This window comes from Ambystoma mexicanum, chromosome 10 (assembly GCF_040938575.1).
Source record: "Ambystoma mexicanum isolate Mex_15411 chromosome 10, UKY_AmexF1_1, whole genome shotgun sequence".
NCBI classification, from domain to species: domain Eukaryota; kingdom Metazoa; phylum Chordata; class Amphibia; order Caudata; family Ambystomatidae; genus Ambystoma; species Ambystoma mexicanum.
Genome location: NC_090932.1, coordinates 522055244 through 522076044, shown reverse-complemented (window position 1 = coordinate 522076044; position 20801 = coordinate 522055244). Strand labels below are relative to the sequence as shown.

The 20801-nt window shown below is 47.2% G+C and overlaps 34 non-coding genes and 35 pseudogenes across 34 annotated transcripts; all 69 read right to left on the bottom strand.

Annotated features, from left to right (window-relative positions):
* Nucleotides 1-18: 18 nt before the first annotated feature.
* Nucleotides 19-127, bottom strand: LOC138495485 (5S ribosomal RNA; annotated as a pseudogene).
* Nucleotides 128-233: 106 nt separating this feature from the next.
* On the bottom strand, nucleotides 234-352 carry LOC138497013 (5S ribosomal RNA). The gene has a single exon (XR_011278443.1). It is a non-coding gene; the product is annotated as a 5S ribosomal RNA (ribosomal RNA).
* Nucleotides 353-458: 106 nt separating this feature from the next.
* On the bottom strand, nucleotides 459-577 carry LOC138494042 (5S ribosomal RNA). The gene has a single exon (XR_011277009.1). It is a non-coding gene; the product is annotated as a 5S ribosomal RNA (ribosomal RNA).
* A 106-nt stretch (nucleotides 578-683) lies between these two features.
* LOC138495562 (5S ribosomal RNA) lies at nucleotides 684-800 on the bottom strand (annotated as a pseudogene).
* An 88-nt stretch (nucleotides 801-888) lies between these two features.
* LOC138493937 (5S ribosomal RNA) lies at nucleotides 889-1007 on the bottom strand. The gene has a single exon (XR_011276913.1). It is a non-coding gene; the product is annotated as a 5S ribosomal RNA (ribosomal RNA).
* Nucleotides 1008-1113: 106 nt separating this feature from the next.
* On the bottom strand, nucleotides 1114-1222 carry LOC138496053 (5S ribosomal RNA; annotated as a pseudogene).
* Nucleotides 1223-1697: 475 nt separating this feature from the next.
* On the bottom strand, nucleotides 1698-1806 carry LOC138495294 (5S ribosomal RNA; annotated as a pseudogene).
* A 106-nt stretch (nucleotides 1807-1912) lies between these two features.
* LOC138496226 (5S ribosomal RNA) lies at nucleotides 1913-2031 on the bottom strand. Its single transcript, XR_011277764.1, has one exon. It is a non-coding gene; the product is annotated as a 5S ribosomal RNA (ribosomal RNA).
* Nucleotides 2032-2137: 106 nt separating this feature from the next.
* On the bottom strand, nucleotides 2138-2256 carry LOC138497079 (5S ribosomal RNA). The gene has a single exon (XR_011278502.1). It is a non-coding gene; the product is annotated as a 5S ribosomal RNA (ribosomal RNA).
* A 310-nt stretch (nucleotides 2257-2566) lies between these two features.
* Nucleotides 2567-2675, bottom strand: LOC138496051 (5S ribosomal RNA; annotated as a pseudogene).
* A 464-nt stretch (nucleotides 2676-3139) lies between these two features.
* Nucleotides 3140-3258, bottom strand: LOC138494856 (5S ribosomal RNA; annotated as a pseudogene).
* Nucleotides 3259-3364: 106 nt separating this feature from the next.
* Nucleotides 3365-3473, bottom strand: LOC138495145 (5S ribosomal RNA; annotated as a pseudogene).
* Nucleotides 3474-3579: 106 nt separating this feature from the next.
* LOC138494848 (5S ribosomal RNA) lies at nucleotides 3580-3688 on the bottom strand (annotated as a pseudogene).
* Nucleotides 3689-3794: 106 nt separating this feature from the next.
* LOC138495372 (5S ribosomal RNA) lies at nucleotides 3795-3903 on the bottom strand (annotated as a pseudogene).
* Nucleotides 3904-4009: 106 nt separating this feature from the next.
* On the bottom strand, nucleotides 4010-4118 carry LOC138495371 (5S ribosomal RNA; annotated as a pseudogene).
* Nucleotides 4119-4224: 106 nt separating this feature from the next.
* On the bottom strand, nucleotides 4225-4343 carry LOC138493655 (5S ribosomal RNA). Its single transcript, XR_011276658.1, has one exon. It is a non-coding gene; the product is annotated as a 5S ribosomal RNA (ribosomal RNA).
* A 106-nt stretch (nucleotides 4344-4449) lies between these two features.
* Nucleotides 4450-4558, bottom strand: LOC138496050 (5S ribosomal RNA; annotated as a pseudogene).
* Nucleotides 4559-5033: 475 nt separating this feature from the next.
* On the bottom strand, nucleotides 5034-5152 carry LOC138493565 (5S ribosomal RNA). The gene has a single exon (XR_011276576.1). It is a non-coding gene; the product is annotated as a 5S ribosomal RNA (ribosomal RNA).
* A 106-nt stretch (nucleotides 5153-5258) lies between these two features.
* Nucleotides 5259-5377, bottom strand: LOC138496214 (5S ribosomal RNA). The gene has a single exon (XR_011277753.1). It is a non-coding gene; the product is annotated as a 5S ribosomal RNA (ribosomal RNA).
* A 106-nt stretch (nucleotides 5378-5483) lies between these two features.
* Nucleotides 5484-5602, bottom strand: LOC138496204 (5S ribosomal RNA). The gene has a single exon (XR_011277744.1). It is a non-coding gene; the product is annotated as a 5S ribosomal RNA (ribosomal RNA).
* Nucleotides 5603-5708: 106 nt separating this feature from the next.
* LOC138495594 (5S ribosomal RNA) lies at nucleotides 5709-5816 on the bottom strand (annotated as a pseudogene).
* Nucleotides 5817-5922: 106 nt separating this feature from the next.
* LOC138496049 (5S ribosomal RNA) lies at nucleotides 5923-6031 on the bottom strand (annotated as a pseudogene).
* A 464-nt stretch (nucleotides 6032-6495) lies between these two features.
* On the bottom strand, nucleotides 6496-6614 carry LOC138493564 (5S ribosomal RNA). The gene has a single exon (XR_011276575.1). It is a non-coding gene; the product is annotated as a 5S ribosomal RNA (ribosomal RNA).
* A 106-nt stretch (nucleotides 6615-6720) lies between these two features.
* LOC138493724 (5S ribosomal RNA) lies at nucleotides 6721-6839 on the bottom strand. Its single transcript, XR_011276721.1, has one exon. It is a non-coding gene; the product is annotated as a 5S ribosomal RNA (ribosomal RNA).
* A 106-nt stretch (nucleotides 6840-6945) lies between these two features.
* LOC138494608 (5S ribosomal RNA) lies at nucleotides 6946-7064 on the bottom strand. The gene has a single exon (XR_011277522.1). It is a non-coding gene; the product is annotated as a 5S ribosomal RNA (ribosomal RNA).
* Nucleotides 7065-7339: 275 nt separating this feature from the next.
* LOC138494038 (5S ribosomal RNA) lies at nucleotides 7340-7458 on the bottom strand. The gene has a single exon (XR_011277005.1). It is a non-coding gene; the product is annotated as a 5S ribosomal RNA (ribosomal RNA).
* Nucleotides 7459-7564: 106 nt separating this feature from the next.
* On the bottom strand, nucleotides 7565-7683 carry LOC138494606 (5S ribosomal RNA). Its single transcript, XR_011277521.1, has one exon. It is a non-coding gene; the product is annotated as a 5S ribosomal RNA (ribosomal RNA).
* Nucleotides 7684-7958: 275 nt separating this feature from the next.
* LOC138494037 (5S ribosomal RNA) lies at nucleotides 7959-8077 on the bottom strand. The gene has a single exon (XR_011277004.1). It is a non-coding gene; the product is annotated as a 5S ribosomal RNA (ribosomal RNA).
* A 678-nt stretch (nucleotides 8078-8755) lies between these two features.
* On the bottom strand, nucleotides 8756-8874 carry LOC138493739 (5S ribosomal RNA). Its single transcript, XR_011276734.1, has one exon. It is a non-coding gene; the product is annotated as a 5S ribosomal RNA (ribosomal RNA).
* Nucleotides 8875-9149: 275 nt separating this feature from the next.
* Nucleotides 9150-9268, bottom strand: LOC138494073 (5S ribosomal RNA). Its single transcript, XR_011277037.1, has one exon. It is a non-coding gene; the product is annotated as a 5S ribosomal RNA (ribosomal RNA).
* Nucleotides 9269-9374: 106 nt separating this feature from the next.
* Nucleotides 9375-9493, bottom strand: LOC138496203 (5S ribosomal RNA). Its single transcript, XR_011277743.1, has one exon. It is a non-coding gene; the product is annotated as a 5S ribosomal RNA (ribosomal RNA).
* A 107-nt stretch (nucleotides 9494-9600) lies between these two features.
* On the bottom strand, nucleotides 9601-9709 carry LOC138496048 (5S ribosomal RNA; annotated as a pseudogene).
* Nucleotides 9710-10173: 464 nt separating this feature from the next.
* LOC138495630 (5S ribosomal RNA) lies at nucleotides 10174-10282 on the bottom strand (annotated as a pseudogene).
* Nucleotides 10283-10388: 106 nt separating this feature from the next.
* On the bottom strand, nucleotides 10389-10507 carry LOC138497078 (5S ribosomal RNA). The gene has a single exon (XR_011278501.1). It is a non-coding gene; the product is annotated as a 5S ribosomal RNA (ribosomal RNA).
* Nucleotides 10508-10613: 106 nt separating this feature from the next.
* Nucleotides 10614-10732, bottom strand: LOC138494473 (5S ribosomal RNA). The gene has a single exon (XR_011277400.1). It is a non-coding gene; the product is annotated as a 5S ribosomal RNA (ribosomal RNA).
* A 106-nt stretch (nucleotides 10733-10838) lies between these two features.
* LOC138494803 (5S ribosomal RNA) lies at nucleotides 10839-10947 on the bottom strand (annotated as a pseudogene).
* A 106-nt stretch (nucleotides 10948-11053) lies between these two features.
* Nucleotides 11054-11162, bottom strand: LOC138496047 (5S ribosomal RNA; annotated as a pseudogene).
* Nucleotides 11163-11637: 475 nt separating this feature from the next.
* On the bottom strand, nucleotides 11638-11746 carry LOC138495321 (5S ribosomal RNA; annotated as a pseudogene).
* A 106-nt stretch (nucleotides 11747-11852) lies between these two features.
* Nucleotides 11853-11971, bottom strand: LOC138494240 (5S ribosomal RNA). Its single transcript, XR_011277188.1, has one exon. It is a non-coding gene; the product is annotated as a 5S ribosomal RNA (ribosomal RNA).
* Nucleotides 11972-12077: 106 nt separating this feature from the next.
* Nucleotides 12078-12196, bottom strand: LOC138496202 (5S ribosomal RNA). The gene has a single exon (XR_011277742.1). It is a non-coding gene; the product is annotated as a 5S ribosomal RNA (ribosomal RNA).
* A 106-nt stretch (nucleotides 12197-12302) lies between these two features.
* LOC138495029 (5S ribosomal RNA) lies at nucleotides 12303-12421 on the bottom strand (annotated as a pseudogene).
* Nucleotides 12422-12527: 106 nt separating this feature from the next.
* On the bottom strand, nucleotides 12528-12646 carry LOC138494068 (5S ribosomal RNA). The gene has a single exon (XR_011277032.1). It is a non-coding gene; the product is annotated as a 5S ribosomal RNA (ribosomal RNA).
* A 106-nt stretch (nucleotides 12647-12752) lies between these two features.
* On the bottom strand, nucleotides 12753-12861 carry LOC138496046 (5S ribosomal RNA; annotated as a pseudogene).
* Nucleotides 12862-13324: 463 nt separating this feature from the next.
* On the bottom strand, nucleotides 13325-13433 carry LOC138495242 (5S ribosomal RNA; annotated as a pseudogene).
* Nucleotides 13434-13539: 106 nt separating this feature from the next.
* Nucleotides 13540-13658, bottom strand: LOC138497096 (5S ribosomal RNA). Its single transcript, XR_011278518.1, has one exon. It is a non-coding gene; the product is annotated as a 5S ribosomal RNA (ribosomal RNA).
* Nucleotides 13659-13764: 106 nt separating this feature from the next.
* LOC138496045 (5S ribosomal RNA) lies at nucleotides 13765-13873 on the bottom strand (annotated as a pseudogene).
* A 464-nt stretch (nucleotides 13874-14337) lies between these two features.
* On the bottom strand, nucleotides 14338-14456 carry LOC138494777 (5S ribosomal RNA; annotated as a pseudogene).
* A 106-nt stretch (nucleotides 14457-14562) lies between these two features.
* LOC138497076 (5S ribosomal RNA) lies at nucleotides 14563-14681 on the bottom strand. Its single transcript, XR_011278500.1, has one exon. It is a non-coding gene; the product is annotated as a 5S ribosomal RNA (ribosomal RNA).
* A 106-nt stretch (nucleotides 14682-14787) lies between these two features.
* LOC138494287 (5S ribosomal RNA) lies at nucleotides 14788-14906 on the bottom strand. Its single transcript, XR_011277231.1, has one exon. It is a non-coding gene; the product is annotated as a 5S ribosomal RNA (ribosomal RNA).
* A 106-nt stretch (nucleotides 14907-15012) lies between these two features.
* On the bottom strand, nucleotides 15013-15131 carry LOC138495657 (5S ribosomal RNA). Its single transcript, XR_011277629.1, has one exon. It is a non-coding gene; the product is annotated as a 5S ribosomal RNA (ribosomal RNA).
* A 106-nt stretch (nucleotides 15132-15237) lies between these two features.
* On the bottom strand, nucleotides 15238-15346 carry LOC138496043 (5S ribosomal RNA; annotated as a pseudogene).
* A 475-nt stretch (nucleotides 15347-15821) lies between these two features.
* Nucleotides 15822-15930, bottom strand: LOC138495293 (5S ribosomal RNA; annotated as a pseudogene).
* A 106-nt stretch (nucleotides 15931-16036) lies between these two features.
* Nucleotides 16037-16155, bottom strand: LOC138494394 (5S ribosomal RNA). The gene has a single exon (XR_011277328.1). It is a non-coding gene; the product is annotated as a 5S ribosomal RNA (ribosomal RNA).
* A 106-nt stretch (nucleotides 16156-16261) lies between these two features.
* Nucleotides 16262-16370, bottom strand: LOC138495035 (5S ribosomal RNA; annotated as a pseudogene).
* Nucleotides 16371-16476: 106 nt separating this feature from the next.
* Nucleotides 16477-16595, bottom strand: LOC138494704 (5S ribosomal RNA; annotated as a pseudogene).
* Nucleotides 16596-16701: 106 nt separating this feature from the next.
* LOC138494735 (5S ribosomal RNA) lies at nucleotides 16702-16820 on the bottom strand (annotated as a pseudogene).
* A 106-nt stretch (nucleotides 16821-16926) lies between these two features.
* On the bottom strand, nucleotides 16927-17045 carry LOC138497054 (5S ribosomal RNA). The gene has a single exon (XR_011278480.1). It is a non-coding gene; the product is annotated as a 5S ribosomal RNA (ribosomal RNA).
* A 106-nt stretch (nucleotides 17046-17151) lies between these two features.
* Nucleotides 17152-17260, bottom strand: LOC138496042 (5S ribosomal RNA; annotated as a pseudogene).
* A 463-nt stretch (nucleotides 17261-17723) lies between these two features.
* LOC138493738 (5S ribosomal RNA) lies at nucleotides 17724-17842 on the bottom strand. Its single transcript, XR_011276733.1, has one exon. It is a non-coding gene; the product is annotated as a 5S ribosomal RNA (ribosomal RNA).
* Nucleotides 17843-17948: 106 nt separating this feature from the next.
* Nucleotides 17949-18067, bottom strand: LOC138497084 (5S ribosomal RNA). Its single transcript, XR_011278507.1, has one exon. It is a non-coding gene; the product is annotated as a 5S ribosomal RNA (ribosomal RNA).
* A 106-nt stretch (nucleotides 18068-18173) lies between these two features.
* Nucleotides 18174-18282, bottom strand: LOC138495367 (5S ribosomal RNA; annotated as a pseudogene).
* A 106-nt stretch (nucleotides 18283-18388) lies between these two features.
* On the bottom strand, nucleotides 18389-18507 carry LOC138494537 (5S ribosomal RNA). Its single transcript, XR_011277458.1, has one exon. It is a non-coding gene; the product is annotated as a 5S ribosomal RNA (ribosomal RNA).
* Nucleotides 18508-18613: 106 nt separating this feature from the next.
* LOC138496040 (5S ribosomal RNA) lies at nucleotides 18614-18722 on the bottom strand (annotated as a pseudogene).
* A 464-nt stretch (nucleotides 18723-19186) lies between these two features.
* LOC138494390 (5S ribosomal RNA) lies at nucleotides 19187-19305 on the bottom strand. Its single transcript, XR_011277324.1, has one exon. It is a non-coding gene; the product is annotated as a 5S ribosomal RNA (ribosomal RNA).
* Nucleotides 19306-19411: 106 nt separating this feature from the next.
* On the bottom strand, nucleotides 19412-19530 carry LOC138496201 (5S ribosomal RNA). Its single transcript, XR_011277741.1, has one exon. It is a non-coding gene; the product is annotated as a 5S ribosomal RNA (ribosomal RNA).
* A 134-nt stretch (nucleotides 19531-19664) lies between these two features.
* On the bottom strand, nucleotides 19665-19773 carry LOC138495073 (5S ribosomal RNA; annotated as a pseudogene).
* A 106-nt stretch (nucleotides 19774-19879) lies between these two features.
* On the bottom strand, nucleotides 19880-19988 carry LOC138495072 (5S ribosomal RNA; annotated as a pseudogene).
* A 106-nt stretch (nucleotides 19989-20094) lies between these two features.
* On the bottom strand, nucleotides 20095-20203 carry LOC138495559 (5S ribosomal RNA; annotated as a pseudogene).
* A 106-nt stretch (nucleotides 20204-20309) lies between these two features.
* LOC138496039 (5S ribosomal RNA) lies at nucleotides 20310-20418 on the bottom strand (annotated as a pseudogene).
* Between the last annotated feature and the right edge of the window lie 383 nt (nucleotides 20419-20801).

Here is a 20801-nt window from a genome sequence, read left to right as displayed (position 1 = left end):
GAACATGGAGCACAAAAAAGCCTACAGCACCTGGTATTCCTAGGCCGTCTCCCATCCAGGTACTAACTAGGCCCGACACTGCTTAGCTTCTGAGATCAGACGCATTCAGTGTGGTGTGGCCGTAGGCTCTGGGCCGTCTGAGATTTGTACCTTTAAGCATCTAGTTGGCTAGACCATGCAGTTTTGAAAGCCAATTGAGAAATGGCTCACTGCCTGAACATGGAGCACAAAAAAGCCTACAGCACCTGGTATTCCCAGGCGGTCTCCCATCCAGGTACTAACTAGGCCCGACACTGCTTTGCTTCTGAGATCAGACGAGATCAGGTGCATTCAGTGTGGTGTGGCCGTAGGCTCTGGGCCTTCTGAAATTTGTACCTTTAAGCATCTAGTTGGCTAGACCATGCAGTTTTGAAAGCCGATTGAGAAATGGCTCACTGCCTGAACATGGAGCACAAAAAAGCCTACAGCACCTGGTATTCCCAGGCGGTCTCCCATCCAGGTACTAACTAGGCCCGACACTGCTTAGCCTCTGAGATCAGACGAGATCAGGCACATTCAGTGTGGTGTGGCCGTAGGCTCTGGGCCTTCTGAGATTTGTACCTTTAAGCATCTAGTTGGCTAGACCATGCAGTTTTGAAAGCCAATTGAGAAATGGCTCACTGCCTGAACATGGAGCACAAAAAAGCCTACAGCACCTGGTATTCCCAGGCGGTCTCCCATCCAGGTACTAACTAGGCCCGACACTGCTTTGCTTCTGAGATCAGACGAGATCAGGTGCATTCAGTGTGCCTTCTGAAATTTGTACCTTTAAGCATCTAGTTGGCTAGACCATGCAGTTTTGAAAGCCAATTGAGAAATGGCTCACTGCCTGAACATGGAGCACAAAAAAGCCTACAGCACCTGGTATTCCTAGGCGGTCTCCCATCCAGGTACTAACTAGGCCCGACACTGCTTAGCCTCTGAGATCAGATGAGATCAGGCGCATTCAGTGTGGTGTGGCCGTAGGCTCTGGGCCTTCTGTGATTTGTACCTTTAAGCATCTAGTTGGCTAGACCATGCAGTTTTGAAAGCCAATTGAGAAATGGCTCACTGCCTGAACATGGAGCACAAAAAAGCCTACAGCACCTGGTATTCCCAGGCGGTCTCCCATCCAGGTACTAACTAGGCCCGAAACTGCTTAGCTTCCGAGATCGGGCGCATTCATTGTGGTGTAGCCCTAAAATTGAGAAATGTTAAGAGTATTACTCTTATGCATTTACAGTTAGTAAGCTAAGCCATAAAGCCACTTGCAACATGATACCACGCTCATCACCCGATCAGCGCTGGATCAGGCTCGATCAGGCGAGATATATAAGACTTGTGGGCCCATTCAGGACTCCTATGTCTGGTTGGATAACTTTACTCCATCCATCCTGTTTCTGTTGCAGGGAGTTGGAGAGAACAACCAACACAACCATGGCTTTCTTTCAAGACTCTTTATGGACTCAATATTCTCTGAACTGCATTACATGTGAAGGTAGATTTATTACCCATGAACACACTACCCGTATGTTAATTTTATGTAAATAGGTAGCGCCAGCCCTCATGTTGTTGTCCAACATTTCCGCTATTAAAAGGGATACATTTATTTTGGAATCATAAGCAAATTTAAAAAGAAATTGAGAAGCGGCACAATTACTAATCATAGAGCACAAAAAAGCCTACAGAACCTGGTATTCCCAGGCGGTCTCCCATCCAGGTACTAACTAGGCCCGACACTGCTTAGCTTCTGAGATCAGACGCATTCAGTGTGGTGTGGCCGTAGGCTCTGGGCCTTCTGAGATTTGTACCTTTAAGCATCTAGTTGGCTAGACCATGCAGTTTTGAAAGCCAATTGAGAAATGGCTCACTGCCTGAACATGGAGCACAAAAAAGCCTACAGCACCTGGTATTCCCAGGCGGTCTCCCATCCAGGTACTAACTAGGCCCGACACTGCTTAGCTTCTGAGATCAGACGAGATCAGGCGCATTCAGTGTGGTGTGGCCGTAGGCTCTGGGCCTTCTGAGATTTGTACCTTTAAGCATCTAGTTGGCTAGACCATGCAGTTTTGAAAGCCAATTGAGAAATGGCTCACTGCCTGAACATGGAGCACAAAAAAGCCTACAGCACCTGGTATTCCCAGGCGGTCTCCCATCCAGGTACTAACTAGGCCCGACACTGCTTAGCTTCTGAGATCAGACGAGATCAGGCGCATTCAGTGTGGTGTGGCCATAGGCTCTGGGCCTTCTGAGATTTGTACCTTTAAGCATCTAGTTGGCTAGACCATGCAGTTTTGAAAGCCAATTGAGAAATGGCTCACAGCCTGAACATGGAGCACAAAAAAGCCTACAGCACCTGGTATTCCGAGGCGGTCTCCCATCCAGGCCCGACACTGCTTAGCTTCTGAGATCAGACGCATTCAGTGTGGTGTGGCCGTAGGCTCTGGGCCTTCTGAGATTTGTACCTTTAAGCATCTAGTTGGCTAGACCATGCAGTTTTGAAAGCCAATTGAGAAATGGCTCACTGCCTGAACATGGAGCACAAAAAAGCCTACAGCACCTGGTATTCCCAGGCGGTCTCCCATCCAGGTACTAACTAGGCCCGAAACTGCTTAGCTTCCGAGATCGGGCGCATTCATTGTGGTGTAGCCCTAAAATTGAGAAATGCTAAGAGTATTACTCGTATGCATTTACAGTTAGTAAGCTAAGCCATAAAGCCACTTGCAACATGATACCACGCTCATCACCCGATCAGGCTCGATCAGGCGAGATATATAAGACTTGTGGGCCCATTCAGGACTCCTATGTCTGGTAGGATAACTTTACTCCATCCATCCTGTTTCTGTTGCAGGGAGTTGGAGAGAACAACCAACACAACCATGGCTTTCTTTCAAGACTCTTTATGGACTCAATATTCTCTGAACTGCATTACATGTGAAGGTAGATTTATTACCCATGAACACACTACCCGTATGTTAATTTTATGTAAATAGGTAGCGCCAGCCCTCATGTTGTTGTCCAACATTTCCGCTATTAAAAGGGATACATTTATTTTGGAATCATAAGCAAATTTAAAAAGAAATTGAGAAGTGGCACAATTACTAATCATAGAACACAAAAAAGCCTACAGAACCTGGTAGTCCCAGGCGGTCTCCCATCCAGGTATTAACTAGGCCCGACACTGCTTAGCTTCTGAGATCAGACGAGATCAGGCACATTCAGTGTGGTGTGGCCGTAGGCTCTGGGCCTTCTGAGATTTGTACCTTTAAGCATCTAGTTGGCTAGACCATGCAGTTTTGAAAGCCAATTGAGAAATGGCTCACTGCCTGAACATGGAGCACAAAAAAGCCTACAGCACCTGGTATTCCCAGGCGGTCTCCCATCCAGGTACTAACTAGGCCCGACACTGTTTAGCTTCTGAGATCAGACGCATTCAGTGTGGTGTGGCCGTAGGCTCTGGGCCTTTTGAGATTTGTACCTTTAAGCATCTAGTTGGCTAGACCATGCAGTTTTGAAAGCCAATTGAGAAATGGCTCACTGCCTGAACATGGAGCACAAAAAAGCCTACAGCACCTGGTATTCCCAGGCGGTCTCCCATCCAGGTACTAACTAGGCCCGACACTGCTTTGCTTCTGAGATCAGGTGCATTCAGTGTGGTGTGGCCGTAGGCTCTGGGCTTTCTGAAATTTGTACCTTTAAGCATCTAGTTGGCTAGACCATGCAGTTTTGAAAGCCAATTGAGAAATGGCTCACTGCCTGAACATGGAGCACAAAAAAGCCTACAGCACCTGGTATTCCCAGGCCGTCTCCCATCCAGGTACTAACTAGGCCCGACACTGCTTAGCTTCTGAGATCAGACGCATTCAGTGTGGTGTGGCCGTAGGCTCTGGGCCTTCTGAGATTTGTACCTTTAAGCATCTAGTTGGCTAGACCATGCAGTTTTGAAAGCCAATTGAGAAATGGCTCACTGCCTGAACATGGAGCACAAAAAAGCCTACAGCACCTGGTATTCCCAGGCCGTCTCCCATCCAGGTACTAACTAGGCCCGACACTGCTTAGCTTCTGAGATCAGACGCATTCAGTGTGGTGTGGCCGTAGGCTCTGGGCCTTCTGAGATTTGTACCTTTAAGCATCTAGTTGGCTAGACCATGCAGTTTTGAAAGCCAATTGAGAAATGGCTCACTGCCTGAACATGGAGCACGAAAAAGCCTACAGCACCTGGTATTCCCAGGCGGTCTCCCATCCAGGTACTAACTAGGCCCGACACTGCTTAGCCTCTGAGATCAGACGAGATCAGGCGCATTCAGTGTGGTGTGGCCGTAGGCTCTGGGCCTTCTGAGATTTGTACCTTTAAGCATCTAGTTGGCTAGACCATGCAGTTTTGAAAGCCAATTGAGAAATGGCTCACTGCCTGAACATGGAGCACAAAAAAGCCTACAGCACCTGGTATTCCCAGGCGGTCTCCCATCCAGGTACTAACTAGGCCCGAAACTGCTTAGCTTCCGAGATCGGGCGCATTCATTGTGGTGTAGCCCTAAAATTGAGAAATGCTAAGAGTATTACTCTTATGCATTTACAGTTAGTAAGCTAAGCCATAAAGCCACTTGCAACATGATACCACGCTCATCACCCGATCAGCGCTGGATCAGGCTCGATCAGGCGAGATATATAAGACTTGTGGGCCCATTCAGGACTCCTATGTCTGGTAGGATAACTTTACTCCATCCATCCTGTTTCTGTTGCAGGGAGTTGGAGAGAACAACCAACACAACCATGGCTTTCTTTCAAGACTCTTTATGGACTCAATATTCTCTGAACTGCATTACATGTGAAGGTAGATTTATTACCCATGAACACACTACCCGTATGTTAATTTTATGTAAATAGGTAGCGCCAGCCCTCATGTTGTTGTCCAACATTTCCGCTATTAAAAGGGATACATTTATTTTGGAATCATAAGCAAATTTAAAAAGAAATTGAGAAGCGGCACAATTACTAATCATAGAGCACAAAAAAGCCTACAGAACCTGGTATTCCCAGGCGGTCTCCCATCCAGGTACTAACTAGGCCCGACACTGCTTAGCTTCTGAGATCAGACGAGATCAGGTGCATTCAGTGTGGTGTGGCCGTAGGCTCTGGGCCTTCTGAGATTTGTACCTTTAAGCATCTAGTTGGCTAGACCATGCAGTTTTGAAAGCCAATTGAGAAATGGCTCACTGCCTGAACATGGAGCACAAAAAAGCCTACAGCACCTGGTATTCCCAGGCGGTCTCCCATCCAGGTACTAACTAGGCCCGACACTGCTTAGCTTCTGAGATCAGACGAGATCAGGCGCATTCAGTGTGGTGTGGCCGTAGGCTCTGGGCCTTCTGAGATTTGTACCTTTAAGCATCTAGTTGGCTAGACCATGCAGTTTTGAAAGCCAATTGAGAAATGGCTCACTGCCTGAACATGGAGCACAAAAAAGCCTACAGCACCTGGTATTCCCAGGCGGTCTCCCATCCAGGTACTAACTAGGCCCGACACTGCTTAGCTTCTGAGATCAGACGAGATCAGGCGCATTCAGTGTGGTGTGGCCGTAGGCTCTGGGCCTTCTGGGATTTGTACCTTTAAGCATCTAGTTGGCTAGACCATGCAGTTTTGAAAGCCAATTGAGAAATGGCTCACTGCCTGAACATGGAGCACAAAAAAGCCTACAGCACCTGGTATTCCGAGGCGGTCTCCCATCCAGGCCCGACACTGCTTAGCTTCTGAGATCAGACGAGATCAGGCGCATTCAGTGTGGTGTGGCCGTAGGCTCTGGGCCTTCTGAGATTTGTACCTTTAAGCATCTAGTTGGCTAGACCATGCAGTTTTGAAAGCCAATTGAGAAATGGCTCACTGCCTGAACATGGAGCACAAAAAAGCCTACAGCACCTGGTATTCCCAGGCGGTCTCCCATCCAGGTACTAACTAGGCCCGAAACTGCTTAGCTTCCGAGATCGGGCGCATTCATTGTGGTGTAGCCCTAAAATTGAGAAATGCTAAGAGTATTACTCTTATGCATTTACAGTTAGTAAGCTAAGCCATAAAGCCACTTGCAACATGATACCACGCTCATCACCCGATCAGGCTCGATCAGGCGAGATATATAAGACTTGTGGGCCCATTCAGGACTCCTATGTCTGGTAGGATAACTTTACTCCATCCATCCTGTTTCTGTTGCAGGGAGTTGGAGAGAACAACCAACACAACCATGGCTTTCTTTCAAGACTCTTTATGGACTCAATATTCTCTGAACTGCATTACATGTGAAGGTAGATTTATTACCCATGAACACACTACCCGTATGTTAATTTTATGTAAATAGGTAGCGCCAGCCCTCATGTTGTTGTCCAACATTTCCGCTATTAAAAGGGATACATTTATTTTGGAATCATAAGCAAATTTAAAAAGAAATTGAGAAGCGGCACAATTACTAATCATAGAGCACAAAAAAGCCTACAGAACCTGGTATTCCCAGGCGGTCTCCCATCCAGGTACTAACTAGGCCCGACACTGCTTAGCTTCTGAGATCAGACGAGATCAGGTGCATTCAGTGTGGTGTGGCCGTAGGCTCTGGGCCTTCTGAGATTTGTACCTTTAAGCATCTAGTTGGCTAGACCATGCAGTTTTGAAAGCCAATTGAGAAATGGCTCACTGCCTGAACATGGAGCACAAAAAAGCCTACAGCACCTGGTATTCCCAGGCGGTCTCCCATCCAGGTACTAACTAGGCCCGACACTGCTTAGCTTCTGAGATCAGACAAGATCAGGCGCATTCAGTGTGGTGTGGCCGTAGGCTCTGGGCCTTCTGAGATTTGTACCTTTAAGCATCTAGTTGGCTAGACCATGCAGTTTTGAAAGCCAATTGAGAAATGGCTCACTGCCTGAACATGGAGCACAAAAAAGCCTACAGCACCCGGTATTCCCAGGCGGTCTCCCATCCAGGTACTAACTAGGCACGACACTGCTCAGCTTCTGAGATCAGACGAGATCAGGCGCATTCAGTGTGGTGTGGCCGTAGGCTCTGGGCCTTCTGAGATTTGTACCTTTAAGCATCTAGTTGGCTAGACCATGCAGTTTTGAAAGCCAATTGAGAAATGGCTCACTGCCTGAACATGGAGCACAAAAAAGCCTACAGCACCTGGTATTCCCAGGCCGTCTCCCATCCAGGTACTGTGGTGTGGCCGTAGGCTCTGGGCCTTCTGAGATTTGTACCTTTAAGCATCTAGTTGGCTAGACCATGCAGTTTTGAAAGCCAATTGAGAAATGGCTCACTGCCTGAACATGGAGCACAAAAAAGCCTACAGCTCCTGGTATTCCCAGGCGGTCTCCCATCCAGGTACTAACGAGGCCCGACACTGCTTAGCTTCTGAGATCAGACGAGATCAGGCGCATTCAGTGTGGTGTGGCCGTAGGCTCTGGGCCTTCTGAGATTTGTACCTTTAAGCATCTAGTTGGCTAGACCATGCAGTTTTGAAAGCCAATTGAGAAATGGCTCACTGCCTGAACATGGAGCACAAAAAAGCCTACAGCACCCGGTATTCCCAGGCGGTCTCCCATCCAGGTACTAACTAGGCACGACACTGCTCAGCTTCTGAGATCAGACGAGATCAGGCGCATTCAGTGTGGTGTGGCCGTAGGCTCTGGGCCTTCTGAGATTTGTACCTTTAAGCATCTAGTTGGCTAGACCATGCAGTTTTGAAAGCCAATTGAGAAATGGCTCACTGCCTGAACATGGAGCACAAAAAAGCCTACAGCACCTGGTATTCCCAGGCCGTCTCCCATCCAGGTACTGTGGTGTGGCCGTAGGCTCTGGGCCTTCTGAGATTTGTACCTTTAAGCATCTAGTTGGCTAGACCATGCAGTTTTGAAAGCCAATTGAGAAATGGCTCACTGCCTGAACATGGAGCACAAAAAAGCCTACAGCTCCTGGTATTCCCAGGCGGTCTCCCATCCAGGTACTAACGAGGCCCGACACTGCTTAGCTTCTGAGATCAGACGAGATCAGGCGCATTCAGTGTGGTGTGGCCGTAGGCTCTGGGGCTTCTGAGATTTGTACCTTTAAGCATCTAGTTGGCTAGACCATGCAGTTTTGAAAGCCAATTGAGAAATGGCTCACTGCCTGAACATGGAGCACAAAAAAGCCTACAGCACCTGGTATTCCCAGGCGGTCTCCCATCCAGGTACTAACTAGGCCCGAAACTGCTTAGCTTCCGAGATCGGGCGCATTCATTGTGGTGTAGCCCTAAAGTTGAGAAATGCTAAGAGTATTACTCTTATGCATTTACAGTTAGTAAGCTAAGCCATAAAGCCACTTGCAACATGATACCACGCTCATCACCCGATCAGGCTCGATCAGGCGAGATATATAAGACTTGTGGGCCCATTCAGGACTCCTATGTCTGGTAGGATAACTTTACTCCATCCATCCTGTTTCTGTTGCAGGGAGTTGGAGAGAACAACCAACACAACCATGGCTTTCTTTCAAGACTCTTTATGGACTCAATATTCTCTGAACTGCATTACATGTGAAGGTAGATTTATTACCCATGAACACACTACCCGTATGTTAATTTTATGTAAATAGGTAGCGCCAGCCCTCATGTTGTTGTCCAACATTTCCGCTATTAAAAGGGATACATTTATTTTGGAATCATAAGCAAATTTAAAAAGAAATGAGAAGTGGCACAATTACTAATCATAGAGCACAAAAAAGCCTACAGAACCTGGTATTCCCAGGCGGTCTCCCATCCAGGTACTAACTAGGCCCTACACTGCTTAGCTTCTGAGATCAGACGAGATCAGGCGCATTCAGTGTGGTGTGGCCGTAGGCTCTGAGCCTTCTGAGATTTGTACCTTTAAGCATCTAGTTGGCTAGACCATGCAGTTTTGAAAGCCAATTGAGAAATGGCTCACTGCCTGAACATGGAGCACAAAAAAGCCTACAGCACCTGGTATTCCCAGGCCGTCTCCCATCCAGGTACTGTGGTGTGGCCGTAGGCTCTGGGCCTTCTGAGATTTGTACCTTTAAGCATCTAGTTGGCTAGACCATGCAGTTTTGAAAGCCAATTGAGAAATGGCTCACTGCCTGAACATGGAACACAAAAAAGCCTACAGCACCTGGTATTCCCAGGCGGTCTCCCATCCAGGTACTAACTAGGCCCAACACTGCTTAGCTTTTGAGATCAGACAAGATCAGGCGCATTCAGTGTGGTGTGGCCGTAGGCTCTGGGCCTTCTGAGATTTGTACCTTTAAGCATCTAGTTGGCTAGACCATGCAGTTTTGAAAGCCAATTGAGAAATGGCTCACTGCCTGAACATGGAGCACAAAAAAGCCTACAGCACCTGGTATTCCCAGGCGGTCTCCCATCCAGGTACTAACTAGGCCCGACACTGCTTAGCTTCTGAGATCAGACGAGATCAGGCGCATTCAGTGTGGTGTGGCCGTAGGCTCTGGGCCTTCTGAGATTTGTACCTTTAAGCATCTAGTTTGGCTAGACCACGCAGTTTTGAAAGCCAATTGAGAAATGGCTCACTGCCTGAACATGGAGCACAAAAAAGCCTACAGCACCTGGTATTCCCAGGCGGTCTCCCATCCAGGTACTAACTAGGCCCGAAACTGCTTAGCTTCCGAGATCGGGCGCATTCATTGTGGTGTAGCCCTAAAATTGAGAAATGCTAAGAGTATTACTCTTATGCATTTACAGTTAGTAAGCTAAGCCATAAAGCCACTTGCAACATGATACCACGCTCATCACCCGATCAGGCTCGATCAGGCGAGATATATAAGACTTGTGGGCCCATTCAGGACTCCTATGTCTGGTAGGATAACTTTACTCCATCCATCCTGTTTCTGTTGCAGGGAGTTGGAGAGAACAACCAACACAACCATGGCTTTCTTTCAAGACTCTTTATGGACTCAATATTCTCTGAACTGCATTACATGTGAAGGTAGATTTATTACCCATGAACACACTACCCGTATGTTAATTTTATGTAAATAGGTAGCGCCAGCCCTCATGTTGTTGTCCAACATTTCCGCTATTAAAAAGGATACATTTATTTTGGAATCATAAGCAAATTTAAAAAGAAATTGAGAAGTGGCACAATTACTAATCATAGAGCACAAAAAAGCCTACAGAACCTGGTATTCCCAGGCGGTCTCCCATCCAGGTACTAACTAGGGCCGACACTGCTCAGCTTCTGAGATCAGACGCATTCAGTGTGGTGTGGCCGTAGGCTCTGGGCCTTCTGAGATTTGTACCTTTAAGCATCTAGTTGGCTAGACCATGCAGTTTTGAAAGCCAATTGAGAAATGGCTCACTGCCTGAACATGGAGCACAAAAAAGCCTACAGCACCTGGTATTCCCAGGCGGTCTCCCATCCAGGTACTAACTAGGCCCGACACTGCTTAGCTTCTGAGATCAGACGAGATCAGGCGCATTCAGTGTGGTGTGGCCATAGGCTCTGGGCCTTCTGAGATTTGTACCTTTAAGCATCTAGTTGGCTAGACCATGCAGTTTTGAAAGCCAATTGAGAAATGGCTCACTGCCTGAACATGGAGCACAAAAAAGCATACAGCACTTGGTATTCCCAGGCGGTCTCCCATCCAGGTACTAACTAGGCCCGACACTGCTTGGCTTCTGAGATCAGACGAGATCAGGCGCATTCAGTGTGGTGTGGCCGTAGGCTCTGGGCCTTCTGAAATTTGTACCTTTAAGCATCTAGTTGGCTAGACCATGCAGTTTTGAAAGCCAATTGAGAAATGGCTCACTGCCTGAACATGGAGCACAAAAAAGCCTACAGCACCTGGTATTCCCAGGTGGTCTCCCATCCAGGTACTAACTAGGCCCGACACTGCTTAGCTTCTGAGATCAGGCGCATTCAGTGTGGTGTGGCCGTAGGCTCTGGGCCTTCTGAGATTTGTACCTTTAAGCATCTAGTTGGCTAGACCATGCAGTTTTGAAAGCCAATTGAGAAATGGCTCACTGCCTGAACATGGAGCACAAAAAAGCCTACAGCACCTGGTATTCCCAGGCGGTCTCCCATCCAGGTACTAACTAGGCCCGAAACTGCTTAGCTTCCGAGATCGGGCGCATTCATTGTGGTGTAGCCCTAAAATTGAGAAATGCTAAGAGTATTACTCTTATGCATTTACAGTTAGTAAGCTAAGCCATAAAGCCACTTGCAACATGATACCACGCTCATCACCCGATCAGCGCTGGATCAGGCTCGATCAGGCGAGATATATAAGACTTGTGGGCCCATTCAGGACTCCTATGTCTGGTTGGATAACTTTACTCCATCCATCCTGTTTCTGTTGCAGGGAGTTGGAGAGAACAACCAACACAACCATGGCTTTCTTTCAAGACTCTTTATGGACTCAATATTCTCTGAACTGCATTACATGTGAAGGTAGATTTATTACCCATGAACACACTACCCGTATGTTAATTTTATGTAAATAGGTAGCGCCAGCCCTCATGTTGTTGTCCAACATTTCCGCTATTAAAAGGGATACATTTATCTTGGAATCATAAGCAAATTTAAAAAGAAATTGAGAAGTGGCACAATTACTAATCATAGAGCACAAAAAAGCCTACAGAACCTGGTATTCCCAGGCGGTCTCCCATCCAGGTACTAACTAGGCCCGACACTGCTTAGCTTCTGAGATCAGACGCGTTCAGTGTGGTGTGGCCGTAGGCTCTGGGCCTTTTGAGATTTGTACCTTTAAGCATCTAGTTGGCTAGACCATGTAGTTTTGAAAGCCAATTGAGAAATGGCTCACTGCCTGACCATGGAGCACAAAAAAGCCTACAGCACCTGGTATTACCAGGCGGTCTCCCATCCAGGTACTAACTAGGCCCGACACTGCTTAGCTTCTGAGATCAGACGCGATCAGGCGCATTCAGTGTGGTGTGGCCGTAGGCTCTGGGCCTTCTGAGATTTGTACCTTTAAGCATCTAGTTGGCTAGACCATGCAGTTTTGAAAGCCAATTGAGAAATGGCTCACTGCCTGAACATGGAGCACAAAAAAGCCTACAGCACCTGGTATTCCCAGGCGGTCTCCCATCCAGGTACTAACTAGGCCCGACACTGCTTAGCTTCTGAGATCAGACGAGATCAGGCGCATTCAGTGTGGTGTGGCCGTAGGCTCTGGGCCTTCTGAGATTTGTACCTTTAAGCATCTAGTTGGCTAGACCATGCAGTTTTGAAAGCCAATTGAGAAATGGCTCACTGCCTGAACATGGAGCACAAAAAAGGCTACAGCACCTGGTATTCCCAGACAGTCTCCCATCAAGGTACTAACTAGGCACAACACTGCTCAGCTTCTGAGATCAGACGAGATCAGGCGCATTCAGTGTGGTGTGGCCGTAGGCTCTGGGCATTCTGAGATTTGTACCTTTAAGCATCTAGTTGGCTAGACCATGCAGTTTTGAAAGACAATTGAGAAATGGCTCACTGCCTGAACATTGAACACAAAAAAGCCTACAGCACCTGGTATTCCCAGGCGGTCTCCCATCCAGGTACTAACTAGGCCTGACACTGCTTAGCTTCTGAGATCAGACGAGATCAGGCGCATTCAGTGTGGTGTGGCCGTAGACTCTGAGCCTTCTGAGATTTGTACCTTTAAGCATCTAGTTGGCTAGACCATGCAGTTTTGAAAGCCAATTGAGAAATGGCTCACTGCCTGAACATGGAGCACAAAAAAGCCTACAGCACCTGGTATTCCCAGGCGGTCTCCCATCCAGGTACTAACTAGGCCCGAAACTGCTTAGCTTCCGAGATCGGGCGCATTCATTGTGGTGTAGCCCTAAAATTGAGAAATGCTAAGAGTATTACTCTTATGCATTTACAGTTAGTAAGCTAAGCCATAAAGCCACTTGCAACATGATACCACGCTCATCACCCGATCAGGCTCGATCAGGCGAGATATATAAGACTTGTGGGCCCATTCAGGACTCCTATGTCTGGTAGGATAACTTTACTCCATCCATCCTGTTTCTGTTGCAGGGAGTTGGAGAGAACAACCAACACAACCATGGCTTTCTTTCAAGACTCTTTATGGACTCAATATTCTCTGAACTGCATTACATGTGAAGGTAGATTTATTACCCATGAACACACTACCCGTATGTTAATTTTATGTAAATAGGTAGCGCCAAACCTCATGTTGTTGTCCAACATTTCCGCTATTAAAAGGGATACATTTATTTTGGAATCATAAGCAAATTTAAAAAGAAATGAGAAGTGGCACAATTGCTAATCATAGAGCACAAAAAAGCCTACAGAACCTGGTATTCCCAGGCGGTCTCCCATCCAGGTACTAACTAGGCCCTACACTGCTTAGCTTCTGAGATCAGACGCATTCAGTGTGGTGTGGCCGTAGGCTCTGGGCCTTCTGAGATTTGTACCTTTAAGCATCTAGTTGGCTAGACCATGCAGTTTTGAAAGCCAATTGAGAAATGGCTCACTGCCTGAACATGGAGCACAAAAAAGCCTACAGCACCTGGTATTCCCAGGCGGTCTCCCATTCAGGTACTAACTAGGCCCGACACTGCTTAGCTTCTGAGATCAGACGAGATCAGGCGCATTCAGTGTGGTGTGGCCGTAGGCTCTGGGCCTTCTGAGATTTGTACCTTTAAGCATCTAGTTGGCTAGACCACGCAGTTTTGAAAGCCAATTGAGAAATGGCTCACTGCCTGAACATGGAGCACAAAAAAGCCTACAGCACCTGGTATTCCCAGGCGGTCTCCCATCCAGGTACTAACTAGGCCCGAAACTGCTTAGCTTCCGAGATCGGGCGCATTCATTGTGGTGTAGCCCTAAAATTGAGAAATGCTAAGAGTATTACTCTTATGCATTTACAGTTAGTAAGCTAAGCCATAAAGCCACTTGCAACATGATACCACGCTCATCACCCGATCAGGCTCGATCAGGCGAGATATATAAGACTTGTGGGCCCATTCAGGACTCCTATGTCTGGTAGGATAACTTTACTCCATCCATCCTGTTTCTGTTGCAGGGAGTTGGAGAGAACAACCAACACAACCATGGCTTTCTTTCAAGACTCTTTATGGACTCAATATTCTCTGAACTGCATTACATGTGAAGGTAGATTTATTACCCATGAACACACTACCCGTATGTTAATTTTATGTAAATAGGTAGCGCCAGCCCTCATGTTGTTGTCCAACATTTCCGCTATTAAAAAGGATACATTTATTTTGGAATCATAAGCAAATTTAAAAAGAAATTGAGAAGTGGCACAATTACTAATCATAGAGCACAAAAAAGCCTACAGAACCTGGTATTCCCAGGCGGTCTCCCATCCAGGTACTAACTAGGGCCGACACTGCTCAGCTTCTGAGATCAGACGAGATCAGGCGCATTCAGTGTGGTGTGGCTGTAGGCTCTGGGCCTTCTGAGATTTGTACCTTTAAGCATCTAGTTGGCTAGACCATGCAGTTTTGAAAGCCAATTGAGAAATGGCTCACTGCCTGAACATGGAGCACAAAAAAGCCTACAGCACCTGGTATTCCCAGGCGGTCTCCCATCCAGGTACTAACTAGGCCCGACACTGCTTAGCTTCTGAGATCAGACGAGATCAGGCGCATTCAGTGTGGTGTGGCCATAGGCTCTGGGCCTTCTGAGATTTGTACCTTTAAGCATCTAGTTGGCTAGACCATGCAGTTTTGAAAGCCAATTGAGAAATGGCTCACTGCCTGAACATGGAGCACAAAAAAGCATACAGCACTTGGTATTCCCAGGCGGTCTCCCATCCAGGTACTAACTAGGCCCGACACTGCTTAGCTTCTGAGATCAGACGAGATCAGGCGCATTCAGTGTGGTGTGGCTGTAGGCTCTGGGCCTTCTGAAATTTGTACCTTTAAGCATCTAGTTGGCTAGACCATGCAGTTTTGAAAGCCATTTGAGAAATGGCTCACTGCCTGAACATGGAGCACAAAAAAGCCTACAGCACCTGGTATTCCCAGGTGGTCTCCCATCCAGGTACTAACTAGGCCCGACACTGCTTAGCTTCTGAGATCAGATGAGATCAGGCGCATTCAGTGTGGTGTGGCCGTAGGCTCTGGGCCTTCTGAGATTTGTACCTTTAAGCATCTAGTTGGCTAGACCATGCAGTTTTGAAAGCCAATTGAGAAATGGCTCACTGCCTGAACATGGAGCACAAAAAAGCCTACAGCACCTGGTATTCCCAGGCGGTCTCCCATCCAGGTACTAACTAGGCCCGAAACTGCTTAGCTTCCGAGATCGGGCGCATTCATTGTGGTGTAGCCCTAAAATTGAGAAATGCTAAGAGTATTACTCTTATGCATTTACAGTTAGTAAGCTAAGCCATAAAGCCACTTGCAACATGATACCACGCTCATCACCCGATCAGCGCTGGATCAGGCTCGATCAGGCGAGATATATAAGACTTGTGGGCCCATTCAGGACTCCTATGTCTGGTTGGATAACTTTACTCCATCCATCCTGTTTCTGTTGCAGGGAGTTGGAGAGAACAACCAACACAACCATGGCTTTCTTTCAAGACTCTTTATGGACTCAATATTCTCTGAACTGCATTACATGTGAAGGTAGATTTATTACCCATGAACACACTACCCGTATGTTAATTTTATGTAAATAGGTAGCGCCAGCCCTCATGTTGTTGTCCAACATTTCCGCTATTAAAAGGGATACATTTATCTTGGAATCATAAGCAAATTTAAAAAGAAATTGAGAAGTGGCACAATTACTAATCATAGAGCACAAAAAAGCCTACAGAACCTGGTATTCCCAGGCGGTCTCCCATCCAGGTACTAACTAGGCCCGACACTGCTTAGCTTCTGAGATCAGACGCATTCAGTGTGGTGTGGCCGTAGGCTCTGGGCCTTTTGAGATTTGTACCTTTAAGCATCTAGTTGGCTAGACCATGTAGTTTTGAAAGCCAATTGAGAAATGGCTCACTGCCTGACCATGGAGCACAAAAAAGCCTACAGCACCTGGCATTACCAGGTGGTCTCCCATCCAGGTACTAACTAGGCCCGACACTGCTTAGCTTCTGAGATCAGACGCGATCAGGCGCATTCAGTGTGGTGTGGCCGTAGGCTCTGGGCCTTCTGAGATTTGTACCTTTAAGCATCTAGTTGGCTAGACCATGCAGTTTTGAAAGCCAATTGAGAAATGGCTCACTGCCTGAACATGGAGCACAAAAAAGCCTACAGCACCTGGTATTCCCAGGCAGTCTCCCATCCAGGTACTAACTAGGCCCGACACTGCTTAGCTTCTGAGATCAGGCGCATTCAGTGTGGTGTGGCCGTAGGCTCTGGGCCTTCTGAGATTTGTACCTTTAAGCATCTAGTTGGCTAGACCATGCAGTTTTGAAAGCCAATTGAGAAATGGCTCACTGCCTGAACATGGAGCACAAAAAAGCCTACAGCACCTGGTATTCCCAGGCAGTCTCCCATCCAAGTACTAACTAGGCACGACACTGCTCAGCTTCTGAGATCAGACGAGATCAGGCGCATTCAGTGTGGTGTGGCCGTAGGCTCTGGGCCTTCTGAGATTTGTACCTTTAAGCATCTAGTTGGCTAGACCATGCAGTTTTGAAAGCCAATTGAGAAATGGCTCACTGCCTGAACATGGAGCACAAAAAAGCCTACAGCACCTGGTATTCCCAGGCAGTCTCCCATCCAGGTACTAACTAGGCACGACACTGCTCAGCTTCTGAGATCAGACGAGATCAGGCGCATTCAGTGTGGTGTGGCCGTAGGCTCTGGGCCTTCTGAGATTTGTACCTTTAAGCATCTAGTTGGCTAGACCATGCAGTTTTGAAAGCCAATTGAGAAATGGCTCACTGCCTGAACATTGAGCACAAAAAAGCCTACAGCACCTGGTATTCCCAGGCGGTCTCCCATCCAGGTACTAACTAGGCCCGACACTGCTTAGCTTCTGAGATCAGACGAGATCAGGCGCATTCAGTGTGGTGTGGCCGTAGACTCTGGGCCTTCTGAGATTTGTACCTTTAAGCATCTAGTTGGCTAGACCATGCAGTTTTGAAAGCCAATTGAGAAATGGCTCACTGCCTGAACATGGAGCACAAAAAAGCCTACAGCACCTGGTATTCCCAGGCGGTCTCCCATCCAGGTACTAACTAGGCCCGAAACTGCTTAGCTTCCGAGATCGGGCGCATTCATTGTGGTGTAGCCCTAAAATTGAGAAATGCTAAGAGTATTACTCTGATGCATTTACAGTTAGTAAGCTAAGCCATAAAGCCACTTGCAACATGATACCACGCTCATCACCCGATCAGGCTCGATCAGGCGAGATATATAAGACTTGTGGGCCCATTCAGGACTCCTATGTCTGGTAGGATAACTTTACTCCATCCATCCTGTTTCTGTTGCAGGGAGTTGGAGAGAACAACCAACACAACCATGGCTTTCTTTCAAGACTCTTTATGGACTCAATATTCTCTGAACTGCATTACATGTGAAGGTAGATTTATTACCCATGAACACACTACCCGTATGTTAATTTTATGTAAATAGGTAGCGCCAGCCCTCATGTTGTTGTCCAACATTTCCGCTATTAAAAGGGATACATTTATTTTGGAATCATAAGCAAATTTAAAAAGAAATGAGAAGTGGCACAATTACTAATCATAGAGCACAAAAAAGCCTACAGAACCTGGTATTCCCAGGCGGTCTCCCATCCAGGTACTAACTAGGCCCTACACTGCTTAGCTTCTGAGATCAGACGAGATCAGGCGCATTCAGTGTGGTGTGGCCGTAGGCTCTGAGCCTTCTGAGATTTGTACCTTTAAGCATCTAGTTGGCTAGACCATGCAGTTTTGAAAGCCAATTGAGAAATGGCTCACTGCCTGAACATGGAGCACAAAAAAGACTACAGCACCTGGTATTCCCAGGCGGTCTCCCATCCAGGTACTAACTAGGCCCGACACTGCTTAGCTTCTGAGATCGGACGAGATCAGGCGCATTCAGTGTGGTGTGGCCGTAGGCTCTGGGCCTTCTGAGATTTGTACCTTTAAGCATCTAGTTGGCTAGACCATGCAGTTTTGAAAGCCAATTGAGAAATGGCTCACTGCCTGAACATGGAGCACAAAAAAGCCTACAGCACCTGGTATTCCCAGGCCGTCTCCCATCCAGGTACTAACTAGGCCCGACACTGCTTAGCTTCTGAGATCAGACGCATTCAGTGTGGTGTGGCCGTAGGCTCTGGGCCGTCTGAGATTTGTACCTTTAAGCATCTAGTTGGCTAGACCATGCAGTTTTGAAAGCCAATTGAGAAATGGCTCACTGCCTGAACATGGAGCACAAAAAAGCCTACAGCACCTGGTATTCCCAGGCGGTCTCCCATCCAGGTACTAACTAGGCCCGACACTGCTTAGGCTCTGAGATCAGACGAGATCAGGCGCATTCAGTGTGGTGTGGCCATAGGCTCTGGGCCTTCTGAGATTTGTACCTTTAAGCATCTAGTTGGCTAGACCATGCAGTTTTGAAAGCCAATTGAGAAATGGCTCACTGCCTGAACATGGAGCACAAAAAAGCCTACAGCACCTGGTATTCCCAGGCGGTCTCCCATCCAGGTACTAACTAGGCCCGAAACTGCTTAGCTTCCGAGATCGGGCGCATTCATTGTGGTGTAGCCCTAAAATTGAGAAATGCTAAGAGTATTACTCTTATGCATTTACAGTTAGTAAGCTAAGCCATAAAGCCACTTGCAACATGATACCACGCTCATCACCCGATCAGGCTCGATCAGGCGAGATATATAAGACTTGTGGGCCCATTCAGGACTCCTATGTCTGGTAGGATAACTTTACTCCATCCATCCTGTTTCTGTTGCAGGGAGTTGGAGAGAACAACCAACACAACCATGGCTTTCTTTCAAGACTCTTTATGGACTCAATATTCTCTGAACTGCATTACATGTGAAGGTAGATTTATCACCCATGAACACACTACATGTATGTTAATTTGATGTAAATAGGTAGCGCCAGCCCTCATGTTGTTGTCCAACATTTCCGCTATTAAAAGGGATACATTTATTTTGGAATCATAAGCAAATTTAAAAAGAAATTGAGAAGTGGCACAATTACTAATCATAGAGCACAAAAAAGCCCACAGAACCAGGTATTCCCAGGCGATCTCCCATCCAGGTACTAACTAGGCCCAACACTGCTTAGCTTCTGAGATCAGACGAGATCAGGCGCATTCAGTGTGGTGTGGCCGTAGGCTCTGGGCCTTCTGAGATTTGTACCTTTAAGCATCTAGTTGGCTAGACCATGCAGTTTTGAAAGCCAATTGAGAAATGGCTCACTGCCTGAACATGGAGCACAAAAAAGCCTACAGCACCTGGTATTCCCAGGCGGTCTCCCATCCAGGTACTAACTAGGCCCGACACTGCTTAGCTTCTGAGATCAGACGAGATCAGGCGCATTCAGTGTGGTGTGGCCGTAGGCTCTGGGCCTTCTGAAATTTGTACCTTTAAGCATCTAGTCTGAAATTTGTACCTTTAAGCATCTAGTTGGCTAGACCATGCAGTTTTGAAAGCCAATTGAGAAATGGCTCACTGCCTGAACATGGAGCACAAAAAAGCCTACAGCACCTGGTATTCCCAGGCGGTCTCCCATCCAGGTACTAACTAGGCCCGACACTGCTTAGCTTCTGAGATCAGACGCATTCAGTGTGGTGTGGCCGTAGGCTCTGGGCCTTCTGAGATTTGTACCTTTAAGCATCTAGTTGGCTAGACCATGCAGTTTTGAAAGCCAATTGAGAAATGGCTCACTGCCTGAACATGGAGCACAAAAAAGCCTACAGCACCTGGTATTCCCAGGCGGTCTCCCATCCAGGTACTAACTAGGCCCGACACTGCTTAGCTTCTGAGATCAGACGCATTCAGTGTGGTGTGGCCGTAGGCTCTGGGCCTTCTGAGATTTGTACCTTTAAGCATCTAGTTGGCTAGACCATGCAGTTTTGAAAGCCAATTGAGAAATGGCTCACTGCCTGAACATGGAGCACAAAAAAGCCTACAGCACCTGGTATTCCCAGGCGTTTTCCCATCCAGGTACTAACTAGGACCGACACTGCTTAGCTTCTGAGATCAGACGCATTCAGTGTGGTGTGGCCGTAGGCTCTGGGCCTTCTGAGATTTGTACCTTTAAGCATCTAGTTGGCTAGACCATGCAGTTTTGAAAGCCAATTGAGAAATGGCTCACTGCCTGAACATGGAGCACAAAAAAGCCTACAGCACCTGGTATTCCCAGGCGGTCTCCCATCCAGGTACTAACTAGGCCCGAAACTGCTTAGCTTCCGAGATCGGGCGCATTCATTGTGGTGTAGCCCTAAAATTGAGAAATGCTAAGAGTATTACTCTTATGCATTTACAGTTAGTAAGCTAAGCCATAAAGCCACTTGCAACATGATACCACGCTCATCACCCGATCAGGCTCGATCAGGCGAGATATATAAGACTTGTGGGCCCATTCAGGACTCCTATGTCTGGTAGGATAACTTTACTCCATCCATCCTGTTTCTGTTGCAGGGAGTTGGAGAGAACAACCAACACAACCATGGCTTTCTTTCAAGACTCTTTATGGACTCAATATTCTCTGAACTGCATTACATGTGAAGGTAGATTTATCACCCATGAACACACTACCCGTATGTTAATTTTATGTAAATAGGTAGCGCCAGCCCTCATGTTGTTGTCCAACATTTCCGCTATTAAAAG